At 34.5% G+C, this 14,139-nt stretch overlaps 1 long non-coding RNA gene across 1 annotated transcript; it reads left to right on the top strand.

The window, feature by feature from the left end:
* The first annotated feature begins 12,194 nt into the window (after positions 1-12,194).
* LOC131383719 (uncharacterized) lies at positions 12,195-13,762 on the top strand. The gene is made up of 2 exons (XR_009213953.1): positions 12,195-12,345; positions 13,632-13,762. It is a non-coding gene; the product is annotated as an uncharacterized LOC131383719 (long non-coding RNA).
* The last annotated feature ends 377 nt before the right edge of the window (positions 13,763-14,139 follow it).

Genomic DNA, 14,139 nt, shown 5'->3' with positions numbered 1-14,139 from the left:
AACTATCACAAGAAGCTGTCACTAATGATTACCACAACAGGGCAGAAATATGAGAGGGAGATCCAGGAAACCACAAAGGAGGGACTTATGGAATTGTAGCTTCCATGTTATCTTTACTTAGAAGAAAATTCTCAGCTCTGTTGTCCCTTTCTTCAGACTCTGCTAAGGTCATCAGAATCTCTCACATCAGAACTTTTTGACAGATTGTATGTGGATAGGTCATTTCACTCTGAGGGTTTACATAAATCATCCATTTGGTAGCATTTTCTGTCTTTCAAGAAGCTCCAGTACCACAAAAGAATTCTATTGTCTGAGCAACAGATAAATGGTTGTAAATATTTTATGTTCTATTGAAAATATCTGTCTATATTAAAGACTAAACTACGATTAGTAGCTGGAAAAGAAAATGAGATCTCTGCACTTATTTATATATTTAGTATGCTTCAACTCAGATTCCTGAAAGTATTCCATCTATCTTTAAAAGCAGAAGTAATTACATCAGGCAGAGAAAGAGGACTAGATTGGAAATATTTTTAAAGCTGTAGACATTGGACAAGAGAGAAAAGACAATATGAGACTATGAGGACATTAGAATATGAGGAAGTTACTTGAGGGCAAGGACCTATTAACACTCATTGCTGTATCCACAACTCCTAGAACAAGACCTATGATTAATGCTTTTTAAATACTGGTTGACTCACTTGCAATGCCCCTACTAGCAAACGAATTCACCAATGCTATTCTGGTTGCAATATTCAGATAGTTAACAACCAGACCTCTCTCCCTGTAGTCCTAAATTGCTTTATTTGTAATTTGAATAAATATGTATTCATTAGATTACCCTGCAGTATATTAAACAAAGCTTATTCTGCAGGGTACAGTAGCTTCTCAACAAATTCTTCAATTGCTATTAAACATAGAATTAGATATATTTCATTCACTGAACACATATTTACCGAGAACTCCAAACAATAGGCCAGGTTAAAACTAAGGGTTAAAAAATGAATGAGAAAACACAAACTCTTCCCTTCAGGAGCTTATAATTAGAATTATTTTATTATTATTATTATTATTATTATTTTATTTTCGAGGGGAAGATTCCTTACTGAGGTATTCCTAAAATCTTTTACAAATCATTCTTTTGGTACCTGGAGTGGGAAGAAGCATCCCATTTTATACCGTGGTGCCAGAACAATTATGTAAACTATTGTTGTTTGGATGCAACATTGCTAACATTTGTGAACATCTAAAATTAGTTACTCAGAGCCAAGATTGGCAAATTGGGCTTGTTGTCAAGCTAATGTGCAGTCCCAATCCAGTATGAATATAAAATAGGGAAGCACAATTTCTTATGTCTCATAAACTGTGGGAGTAATATCCAGAGACGAATCTCTAAATATATTGAGTCATAGCTGCATTGCTGAAACATGTGTAAACTTTGCCAAGGGACTCACTCTGATGGCTTCCGCTTCCTGCATGCACAGATTCGGGTGTAAATACCAGAAACATTCATATCTTTGTGTCTCATACATGAAAATCTTTTAAAATATTTATTACCAAAGAAACTTAAAATTTATGGTGTGTGCCAAAGACAGAAAGGAGAGATAACTTTAGGTGCCCTGTTTGTCCTTTGTATTTCATAAAAATACCATTTGAGTAATTTTGTTTTGTGCTTTGGATATATCAGCTCAAATATCATCTCTGGAGGCCTCTCCTTAACAGCTTAATAGATGTTATCCTTCATTTTTCACCTTTTGTTCACTTTGACTCACCTTACTTGGCTCATTTTCTATCATAAGAGTTTATATATAAATACAGTAACTTTAAAATAGTTGTATTAGTCTATTTGTTTACTCTCACTGCCCCTCACTAGAATGTAAGCTTCCTGAAGCTGGAACTCTCTTCCAAAAATACTACTTTTTTTCAATTCCCATATCCTAGAATAGTGTTTGGTATATAAAACATTCATAGTAAATATTTGTTATTGAGTTATAATTGAAGTTTTTCTGTGCAGCAATTTCCTTTTCCCTCACAATCTACATTTATTTGGAATTATTTCATGAATAACTCTAAAATCAAACCAGTGGGTCTCAATTTTGTATAATTTCATTCTGAATAAAGTCATTTTCAAAATTAAACTCTATTCTCATGTAGGGCAGCAGAAATAATATTTCTCAAATGGTGTATTCTCACAAACACCAATACCTGCTAAATATAATACAAAAGTAAAAACACTAGATTCCAATCTCATCTCTGAACAGGAAATGAAAAATAACCTGTTAGCATATTGAATTCCATAATAGAGTAATATATCATGGCCAGTTGAGGTTTAATTCAAAACTGTAAGAATGATGTGGTTTTGGTAGATTTTATAATATAGTCCTCTTAATAGGAATTAAGACATTTTTAAAAATTTAAAGGTCAATAATCTGCATCATGTATGATTGTGAAATGTTAAAATATTTTTTTATTATGGTAAAAATAAAGATGCAAGTGTTCATAATAACCAAAGTGTTAAACACTATTTTGAAAGGACTAGAGAAGAAAATAGGAAAGAGAAAGAAATCTAATTGGCATATTTTGGGAAAAAAGTGGGCATGTTTACAATCGTTTTGAAATTATAGAAATGTATTATTAGAAAATCCATGGGCAATAAATTTTTTAAAAATCGAAATATTAAGAGAATGCACTGATGTTGACGATTAAATGAGTGAAATAAATCAATGGTTTCTTTATGCATAAATCACAGCTGGCTAAAAATATAAAAGAAGAAATAAAATCCTCATAAAGATAAAGATCATTCAATAATTAATCACTAACCTCAAGAATTGTATATAGTCTTTATGTAATGAAGAGCATAAAGATCAACTTGACTACAGAGAGATCTAAAATCTTTATAAGAAAGCTCAACTTATGAATTCTTACATTGATATGTACATTAAATGAATTTGTCATGAATTTTATTAAAAGAAAAACTTTAGAAAAATACATTCAACAGTTTTTTTGAGTAAGGAACAACTCATGAATTGGGCAGCACTCAGAACCAGAAGAGGTTCAGAGAGCTTTGTCCTGGCAACATAAGCAGTTAACCTTAGTAGGCTGAACATGGAAGCAAAGGAAAGGAATTACTTGATTGACTATAGCTAGGCTTTTCCCTTATTTGAATATAGTGTCGTGAGACATTTGCCCTATTTGGCTATGATCTGATAAGAGGTTTCTTTTTGTAGTTAGTTGACTGCTCTTGATTGACTGAAACTCTTTCTTTGCCTTTTGTTTTGTTTTCAAGTCAGTTACAATAAATGTTTATACGTTAAATTCATATATGTTTGTGTAAGAGCTCTGGTACAGAAACAAAAGCAGGTTAGTGGCCTGTTGCTTATATTGCTTTAACAATAGTATAAAAACATTTGCAGGGGAAACATGAAAAATTAATCTAAATTTAAAAATTTATTTAAAAGGCCAAAATTGTGGAACAAGCTAGGAAGAAAAAAAAGAATGAAGGAACAGAACAACAATGCATTACCAGGTCTTTTAAATATTTTAATAAATTATAAATCTATAGCACATAAAAGTACATGATAGATCAATTGAAGGAAGATAATAAAGTCTAAAAATTCAACAAATATGTATGCAAACTTAGCACATGAGAAAATGCAATTTCTCACTTAAAAAAAGGGAGAAATAATGAATTACTAAAAATTATGTTGGTATACTGGTAAACCCTCATGGGGAGAGAGAGATTCCTATGTCACTCTTTTATTTATCAAAATAAATTATAGAGAAAAAAATATTTAAACAAACTAGAAGTCTTATCTTCTTATTTTCCTGCAAATAAGTTTTTCTATGCAAATCATCAAGCCAATAAATTATAAAAGTAAAAATTTATGTCTGGCAACATTAAAATCATTTAAAAATTTTAAAAGCTGCATGTCTTTAAATCCTTTTACATAAGATATAGTTAGGATAAAACACACACACAGCAAACAAACTTTTACTGTTTTTAATGTAGAAAGTTTCACTTCAAATACTTAAGTGAAACAACAGAAAAGCAATAGAAAAATAATGGAAGCAATGACATTATTATAAGTGCATTCAAAGGGCATTCCTAAATCACAGCCAGAAAAACATTCTAAATTCAGATTTTAAATCCCCATACTGTAGCCAGCACTAAACACATCCTAGCAAATTTATATAAACTATAAAATAGAAATCTGAAAAGACATTGTAGCATTCAACAAGAGAAAAAACAAAAACCACTTCCACAGAGCAGATTAGAACAGAAAGGCAGAAAGGCAAGAAATGTAATAAGGCAAGCGGAGCTAATTCTGGGATCTTGCATGGCTTCTGGTTCAGAAGCAAATATTTGTGGCAGGGACTGTTGGTTTTTGTCAAGCAATAGGGAATAAAGTGACCAACACATGGCTGGGTTTGGAGTCAGACTTTATGGCTTGAGACCACAGGCTGGAAAGGCTCATCTCTGACCCTGAACAGATGCTGATGAAAGCTGCAATTTGCTGCAGCTTTGGCTTATGTAATGTAGAAAAAAAGAGGATGGAAAGCACAAGCAGCCTCACAGCCAGGAACTGATCAATCCACATGGGCAGAGTGACAGCATGTCACATCCCCATTATCAAAGAGGGGTGAAAATGCCACGATTCTGACCTCAGAAGCAGGACTGTCATAAAGGGGAGGGGGAAGGAGGAAGATGGATGCCCTGACAAAACCCCTAGGAGATAATGAGGATAGAAAGAGAGATAGAGAGAGATAGAGAGAGAGAAAAAAACTGATTCTTAGTCAACATAAGCCTACATGAAATATAAATCATACTAACATAAAGAACCACAAATATTAAGTCAACATATGTAAAGAATCACTAGCATTAAATACACGAGGAAACAAATGAATCCGTCAAAAAATGGAAACTGACAGAAAAACATAAAATAATTTAAAATTAATGAAGTCACAAATCTTCAGAGAAAGAGGTAATTAACATTTAATTAAAAAAAGAAAGAACAAGAATATATGAAGACATGAAAAAGACAAAAACGAGGCTATAAATGTTGAATACAGTAATTGAAATAAAAGGCAATAACCATGTTAATATTGCACAGAGCAGAGGATAGAATTAGTGAAAAGAAAATACAGAGTCCACTGTGCAAGACTGAAATTAAACACACATGGAGGAGAGACTGAGCTGTCACTACAGAATTATATTGTTTTAGAAAAGAATAGAGGAAATTAAAAGGTGTAATATTTGAAAAGCTGATTTTTTTTCAGAAATGAAGAAAAAACATGCCTGATTGAAGTGAAATGACACTATGAGTCTAAAGAGGATGAATACTATATTGTGTGCATCCAAATGCATACTAATGAAACTGCAGAATACAAAGATAAAGTTAAAATGTAAGGTGCAAGAAAAAATGAAGGTAAAATTAGGGGATTTCTGAGAAGAAGGGGGAGCAGAAAAGGAGTAAGAGGAGGAGGAGAAGAGAAAGAAGATGGAGACAAAAGATGAAGAAGGTGAAAAAGGAGGAGGAAAAGGAGGAAGCAAAATAGAATTTACCACCCATAAGGCCTCCCTTTAAAGCACCAGTGACAAAAACTATCAACATTATTTGGTAAATTTAATTAACAATCGTCTGTAAAAATCATTATAGAAAGAAATTTAAAAAAATATTATTGTAAATAAAAAGGGAATTCACGGAAGATGACAGTTGAATAGTAGTATGTGTTAGAAGATTCTCAACTCTCCTAATAATCAGGAAAACACCCTATTGTTAATACAACTACAATGAGATGCAGTGCTATGCATGTTGGGTTGGGGCATTCAGAAACTATCAATTCCATATTTTCATGTGATTGCTTACAATGTCTGAATTGTCGGTAGAAAATATTTGCATTTGATAAAGTGCTGAGGTGTGCAGACCTCATATGTTTTCTATTGCTTTCTATATGTGTATATGTTAGTGATATATATGTCTTTTCTAAAATAGCATTTGTTCAATTTCTAGTGATAATTTACATACACAGTGGTCCCCTCTTATCTGAAATTTTGCTTTCCACAATTTAAGTTACTTGCAGTCAACTGAGGTCTAAAAATAGGTGAGTCCAGTACAATAAAATATTTTGAAAGAGAGCGAGAGGCCACATTCACATAATTTTGATTACAGTATATTGTTATAATTGTTATATTTTATCATTATTGTTATTGATCCCTTCCCATGTGTAATATATAAATTAAACTTTATCATCCTATGTATATATATGAAGAAGCACCATATATATAAGGTTCGAGGTTTCAGACATCCACTGCAGCTGTTTAAATGTATCTCCCATGGATAAAGGTGGAAACACTTTCAGTAATATTTTACATAGGTCTATGCAATATTGTTAAATAAAAATGAAAGTTGCTAAAATATACATAATTGTAACTTTACTTGCACACATAAACATACATTCAAAGGAGAAAGATAAAGGGGCAGAGAAAGAAAGCAAGAAAGAGAGATACAGGGTCAGGCAGTTAGGTAGATAAGACATATGCAAAGTGAGATACAGACAGATATAAGAGGGGAAGGCAGTAGAGTGTCAGATACAGACAGACAGACTGACAGGAAAAGACAGACTGACACAGACACAAATGAAGACCTTTGGACAATGCACTAATTCATGTAGTGTTCTCCCTGGGGAATTCAATTATAGTGTTTTTATTTCTGCTTTCTATTTTTTCTGTTCATAACTTTACATTAGATTAGCATCATTTTAGAACAACAATAAAGATTTTAAAAAATATTGCTTCTATTTATGCCAATGCCACTTCTTAAGATATATCCTGAAATCCTTAAACACTTCTTATATCATAACCAGAAAAATAATTTTAGAATCTGAATAAGATGTATAATAAGAGTAATTAAATATGCACAACTAATGAATTCATTAATGCCAGCATCTCCCTTTAGAATATATAGTGAAATTCCTAAACACTTCCCACTCCTTAATCAATAAAATGAGTATCTCTTTTCACTTTATATTTTTCAAAGTCCTCATAAGCCTATTTTTAAAAGAAAAATAAGACACATGCACCAATTAAGTGATTTCGTTTATTGAAGCTGTGACTGCTAAACTGTGGAAAACCTTTAGTTTAATTAAAATATTAATTAGTTATATATGTAAACTCATTTAAATTTGCATTAAAATCAGCCATTTATTTATTCAGCCATTTACCTGTTCACAGTAAACGTGAAGCTTAGGCAGGAATTACCTTACTGATACAAATACATCTCCTGACCTTTAATTGTACTTTTCACCAGTAGTAAATACATGTGCCATGAAGAACAAACCTGAATATTCACCTGAAGATGGAAGAAATAACTGTACTTAACGTCAGTTGCAAATTATTATCAACCCCAACAATAATTTCCAGCAATAATTTTAAGCATGAGGAAATTGACTCAACAGTCTCACTTCACATTGACCTTTGTGTACTGCACCTCACCATTCACTCTGCATAACATGCATTTATTCAAACCTTTGAGCCAAATTCCCTGAAGTGTATTGTTTAAGGACTAAAACACTTCAAACAAATTCTTCATGGCCTAAAGTCTTCTGGCTCACCAACATTATTAAAGCAGCGCTACATCCCAGGGTACCTGCACAGTGACTTGCTCTTCTTCCCACGAAACATAGCTTAGCTACTGCTGAATGTGTTTTAATAGGCAGGAGGAGTAAGTTCCTGTATAATTGCTTCCTGGGTGATGATGAAAGTTCCAAGTGAAGAAAAGACCGTGGCTAAAAAAGAAATTGAAGATGAACTACGAAGAATGTCCCATTATCAGGGTCATTGGGAGCCCTCTTGTTCAGCAATTAGGAATCAAGGAAGCCAACATTAGGTATGCTGGATGTGATCCTTATGCTAGGAGGCCTCCCACTTTCTATAAATTTCTGAATTATTTATTAAGAAATAATCCAATATTAAACAGTGTGTATTGGGGAGAATAAGTTTCAAGTTTCTCTTCTCACCACTCTCTCTCTTCCTGTGTGTGTGTGTGTGTGTGTGTGTGATATGGTCTCACTCTGTCACCCAGGATGGAGTGCAGTGGTGAGATAGCGACTCACTGCAGCCTCTGTCTCCCGGGCTCAGGTGATTCTCCCACCTTAGCCTCCTGAAGAGTTGGGACCACAGGCATTCACCACCACACCCCGCTGATTTTTTTTTTTTTTTTGTAGAGACAGGGTTTCACCACTTTGCCCAGGCTACTCTTGAACTCCTGGACTCAAGCAATCCACCCACCTAGGCCTCCCAAAGTGCTGGGGTTACAGGCATGAGCCACCACACCCAGCTCTTCTCACCATTCTCAAGCCCTCCTATATGACTAACACAGAATTGAAAAAGCAGACACTGTCATTTCCAAATTTATGTATGTGGAAATCTGATCTGCTGAGAAATGAAATCTATCCAAGGGCATAGAACTAGTGATACTTTGTAAACGTAACTGCAGAAAATCTGTGAGAAATATAGATTAAAAAAAAAAAACTGTATCAGGATTACTACGCACTATAAAGAATCCTCACAGGTTTTTTGTTGTTGTTGTTGTTATTTGTTTGTTTTTTAAGCAGCTTTTCTATATTCTTTTTTTTTTTTTTTTTTTTGAGACAGAGTCTCGCTCTGTCGCCCAGGCTGGAGTGCAGTGGTGCGCTCTCGGCTCACTGCAAGCTCCGCCTCCCGGGTTCACGCCATTCTCCTGCCTCAGCCTCTCCGAGTAGCTGGGACTACAGGCGCCCGCCACCACGCCTGGCTAATTTTTTGTATTTTTAGTAGAGACGGGGTTTCACCATGGTCTCGATCTCCTGACCTCGTGATCCGCCCGCCTCGGCCTTCCAAAGTGCTGGGATTACAGGCATGAGCCACCGTGCCCGGCCTAGCTTTTCTATATTCTTAAGATAATTTTGAGACACATCCTGTTATATACAGGGATGCAGGCACCACTGTATAATTTTAGGTTAAACATCATTCTCTCCCAAAACATATTTAAAAGAAATTAGATAATGCAATTTAAGTGTATACATATTCCATTTTAGTGATGTATATTTTCCAAGAAGTTTACACATTTAATATTCTGTGATTTGGAACCTATTAAAAAGTATATTAAACGTAAATATTCTAGGAACCATTTTGGTGGCAGAAGAATATTTTAGACACAGCTAATTGAGAGCACAAATCATCCCACTTAAAACTGCGTTAAGTCTAAGAAAATTGTAAATTAAATTGAGAACGAACCTGTGCTTTTCTGATCATCATTCCTCAAAAGAGATAAAGTTGGATAAGGACTCAATTTTTAAGAGAAGGTTTGGAAGTAACCAAAAGAACAAAATATCAAAACTTTATAGATGGACATTTCCTCACAGCACAATTCTAATGCAAAACCACTAGAAATTAGACGATGTTGTTTGTTAGGCTAAACGGTTGTGTTTTTTCTTTTCTTTTTTTTTTTTTTGAGACAGAGTCTCGCTCTGTCGCCCAGGCTGGAGTGCAGTGGTGCGATCTCGGCTCACTGCAAGCTCCGCCTCCCAGGTTCACGCCATTCTCCTGCCTCAGCCTCCCGAGTATCTGGGAATACAGGCGCCCGCCACTGCGCCCGGCTAATATTTTGTATTTTTAGTAGAGTCGGGGTTTCACCGTGTTAGCCAGGATGGTCTTGATCTCCTGACGCCGTGATCCGCTCGCCTCGGCCTCCCAAAGTGCTGGGATTACAGGCGTGAGCCACCGCGCCCGGCCAAGGGTTGTATTTTTGATAATCTGGATATTTAATACCTTTTTATTCTCTCGGGTTCTCTAGAGGCAAGCCCTGACAGATACACGCACTTGATGGGGTGGTGGTCAGTTCTAGGGAGGGGAGCTAGAACCTCACCTTCTGCCTGTACAGCACTAGCACAGCTGGTTGATAAACAGGACCCAGGTGACTCTCAAGTGTAAACCCTATCCCCTACTTCTCCTGTAAGTTCCAGGTTCATATATTTAATTGCCTGGTTTCTTGTTTCTTACCTACTAGAAATCTCAATATGGCCAAAAGAGAACGGTTCATCCTTTTCCAAATTCCAGCCCTCTCCCAACATTCTCTGTTTCAAAAAGTGACATCATGACTCACCCAGTTGCTCAGGACCCAAACTGACAATGTATGATTGTTCCCTCTGTTTTCTTCACATCTCATATCCGAAACATCAGTAAATCCACTTGCAAATTGTATGTCAGATTTGACCAGTTCTCACCATTGCCTCTGTAATTGCTGGAGTCTTTGGTTACTTTCTCTCTACTCTTGCCTCATTTACAAAGTAACTGGAAAGATCAGATAACTCCTTGCAACCCCAAAATGAGCCCAAAATGCATATTCATTGCAAAATAATTACAAAATACAGTACTCCAAATTCTTACCAAGGTGTAGCAAAGCTTTACTTGATGCTGATCAATCCCTTACCCTCTTTAGAAACATCTTGCTATTATTGTTATTTTACTTCTCCATTTACACTTCAGAGTCAAGTAACATCATAAAGCCACATTGTATTTTAATTGAAATGTCACTGAATTTGTGGGATTAATTCTGTAAAATAGAGAACTTTATGCTATAAACTTCCTGTCCATGTACATAGTATTATTTTCTCATTTATTCAGGTCTTTTGAAACATCTCCTACTACAATGTTATACATTTATCTATAGAGGTATTATAACTTTCTGTTATATTTATTTTCCATTTGATATCCTCTGGTACTGTCATACATTCTGTCTTATAGTTGTATTTTGTAATCATTTCTAGCTCTTTGATAGAAATTCAACCACTTTCAGTATGTTAATATGATGCCCACCTACCCTATCCACATTTCCTATTACTTTTTATAATTACTCTGAATATCTCCTGTACTCCCTACATAAATAATCATATCTTTGTAAATAATGGCTGTGTTGTCTGGGGTAGATATCCTGGTTCTCGGTCTCAGTTGAGAAAGAATTCAGGACACGGACACACATGAAGAGTGGGTTTAGGAGAAGAAAGTTTAAAGGAAAAATAATATATAGAGAAAAAGCTTCCTCATGCTGAGACGGTGGGTTGCTCAAAAGAGGGTCTCCGGTTTGCAGCAGAATGCAATCGGTTTTGTACAGAGGCTTGAGGAGGAGGTAATCGATTTACATAGGGCCCAGGAGATTGGTTTGACCAGGTGTGCCATTTACATAGCCCATGAAAAGACTGGCTCTCGAGCCCTTGTCTTTTATTATGCAAATATGGCTTCAACCTGGCTGGTTGCCATGATGCCAGCACATGTGGTTTTACCTGGAGGGTGTCATGACACCTGTACACGTGGTGACAAGGAAAAGAGGGCAGGAGATGCCATATTGAAGGTACCTGGCTTCCAGGTACAGCTGCCGCTGTTTACATATAAAATCTTCTAGTCTGCATATCTATGCCTGACATTTCAGGCTGCTTTTTGTTAGAGAAGAAATGGTTTGAGGGCTGCTTTTTATTAAAGGAAATTTCCACTGAGTACTTTCACCTTTTCTGGCTGCCTAAAAATAATTTCTTAATACTCCTGTATTAACAGTTTTATGTTTTTTTCCAACCTCAAACATCTAGTTTTTTTTACTTTAATTACTAATAAATGGCAAATACAAGTATTATACTGGCACCCTGACTCATTTCCAATTTTATAGGCACTATTCCTAACATATTTTTGTTTGAGATTACACTGAATCTTCATATTTCTTTATTTCTTTATCAGATTAAGGAAGTTCTATTCTTCCTTTACCAAGCGGTTTGCTTTGTCTGCCACTCCTCCCCCACTAATAATAAATTAATTTTATCAGACACTTTTTCTCTATATCATTTGAAAATAAATTATTGTTATTTTTTCTAATGTGTTAATACTGTGAATATATGAATTATTCAAATATTAATTATTCATGTTCCAAGATCAGTTTGTTTATCCATACAATGAAATGTACTAAAATTTTCTTTATGACCTAGAACATTATAGTGCTTTTAAAACATGCTTATAAATTATTTGACACCTTGGCAGGCCTTTGTGACTACCTTGGAGAATAGAACATAAAGGGCATAGTCTTTGTGACTTTCAAGATTACATCATAATCATCAATACAACTTCTGACTGCCTCTGTTTGTCTCTGTGGACACAAACCTTTGGACTTTGAGCTATCAGGAAAGGAGTCCAGCTATTCTGAGCCTCCATGATGGAAATACAACATGGCAAGATTACATGGAGATAGAGATGCTTATAGAGCATTATTGTTCCAGATTATAGTTGTTGAATTTTCCCAATGCAAGTGCCACAAATGCTAGAGAGTAAGACTTTATATGGTTCCAGCCCTCGGTACCAACTATAGCAACATGAGAGATAATAATAATAAAATTATTGTTCTTTTAACCTTTGAAGTTGAGTGATTTAATATCCAGTGATAGATAACTGGGGGGAAAGTTACCATTTTTTTTTTTTCGGTTAATATTTCAAGAAAACATGAGAACTTGAGAAATTGAAAGCACTGCTGTGTTCATATTATTAAACTTATTGATTGCATTGTTCAGAATATTTGTTACTTTATGATATTTACATATTGTACATTTGTCTGAAGTTCATTTTATATGATATTAATAAAGTTACAAGTATTCTTTGCTATGACTTCCCTGTTTTTCTTATTTATTTAATATATAATATATCAAGATTTTTTTCCTAATACCTTTCTCTTTTAACTTCTGAGTTTAGTCCATTTATACTCGTTGTACATTCCTTAGTCCATTTATATTCAATTATTAATAATTTGAAACTAACTTATTACTTCAGCATGTAAAATTTTTTCTCTTACTTAATTTTATCACATGTAAATGGATATTCACACTCTCTAGTAACAAGAAAATAATTTTATAACAATGTAAGATTTCATGTTATACTCACACTCTCAACTCTCATTGTGATGACATCTTTGAAACCAGAAATTAGGAAACCAATAGCCTGAGTCAACCCTGGACTGCTGTAAGATTTTGTAAAGGCTTATCAAAATAGCTATGATAATTTATTTAAAAATTGTCTATGATTATTTTCTTGTTACTGTGGCAGAGCTTGAGTAGTTTCAACAAAGACAGTATAGTTGTTTTTAAAAATTGTTTATTTTAATAGACAAATAAAAGTTGTATATATTCTATATGCTTCTTAAAACTTAAATATTTATCATCTGACTCTTCCTAGAAAAAAATTACTAATTTATTTTCTAGTCTATTTATTAACGATACAGTTTCCCCCTACGTCTGCTGGTTTATAAACTTTATTCAGTTATTTGAGCATCTTCAGTTCATATATCTCTGGCAGCATTTTTCAAATTTCTGTGTCATCTTAATTTAGTATTTTATAAAATACTTTTGACAACTGCAATCTGATATTTGAATTTGGGTCTCTCTGCCCAAATCTCATGTCAAATTGTAATCCCTAGTGCTGGGAGAGGGGCTTGGTGGGAGGTGATTGATCACAGGTGTGGATATCCTCTTTGGTGCTGTTCCCTGATAGTGAGTTATCATGAGGTTGGATTTGTAAAAGTGTGTAACACCTCCCCCCTCACTCTCTTTTCCTTTTTCTCTAGCCATGTAAGATGTGTCACTTCCCCTTGGCCTTCCATCGTGATTGAAAGTTCCCTGAGGCCTCCCCAGCTATACTTCCTATAACAGCCTGCAGAACCATCAGCCAAGTAAAACTTTTTTTCTTTACAAATTACCCACTCTTAGGTATTTCTTTATAGCAGTGCAAGAATGAACTAATACACAGTCTTCATGTGACAAAACTTCTGAGGCTTTATCTGGCTGAAAATATTTTTAACATGACTTCAATTGCATGACCATGTGGCTTAACACATTCCTTCTTTTCCTTTAATTTGTTGAAAATAATTATCTGTTGATTTATTGTGTTCAATATTGTTATAAATTATTTTAGCCTTAATGTTATTGTTTTGCATGTGATATTTTTCTCTATAAAAAATTTTAACATGTGCATAATTTTTTTTAATATTCTTGAATTTCACTCTGAAGTATGTCTAGGTGTGGGCATTTTCCTTATCACTTCCTTGGTTCTTGACAAGACATTTCAATCTGAGT

The sequence above is a fragment of the Hylobates moloch genome, unplaced genomic scaffold (assembly GCF_009828535.3).
Source record: "Hylobates moloch isolate HMO894 unplaced genomic scaffold, HMol_V3 SCAFFOLD_6, whole genome shotgun sequence".
NCBI classification, from domain to species: domain Eukaryota; kingdom Metazoa; phylum Chordata; class Mammalia; order Primates; family Hylobatidae; genus Hylobates; species Hylobates moloch.
Note: the sequence above shows the minus strand (reverse complement) of the source record. Positions and strands in the feature narration are given on the sequence as shown.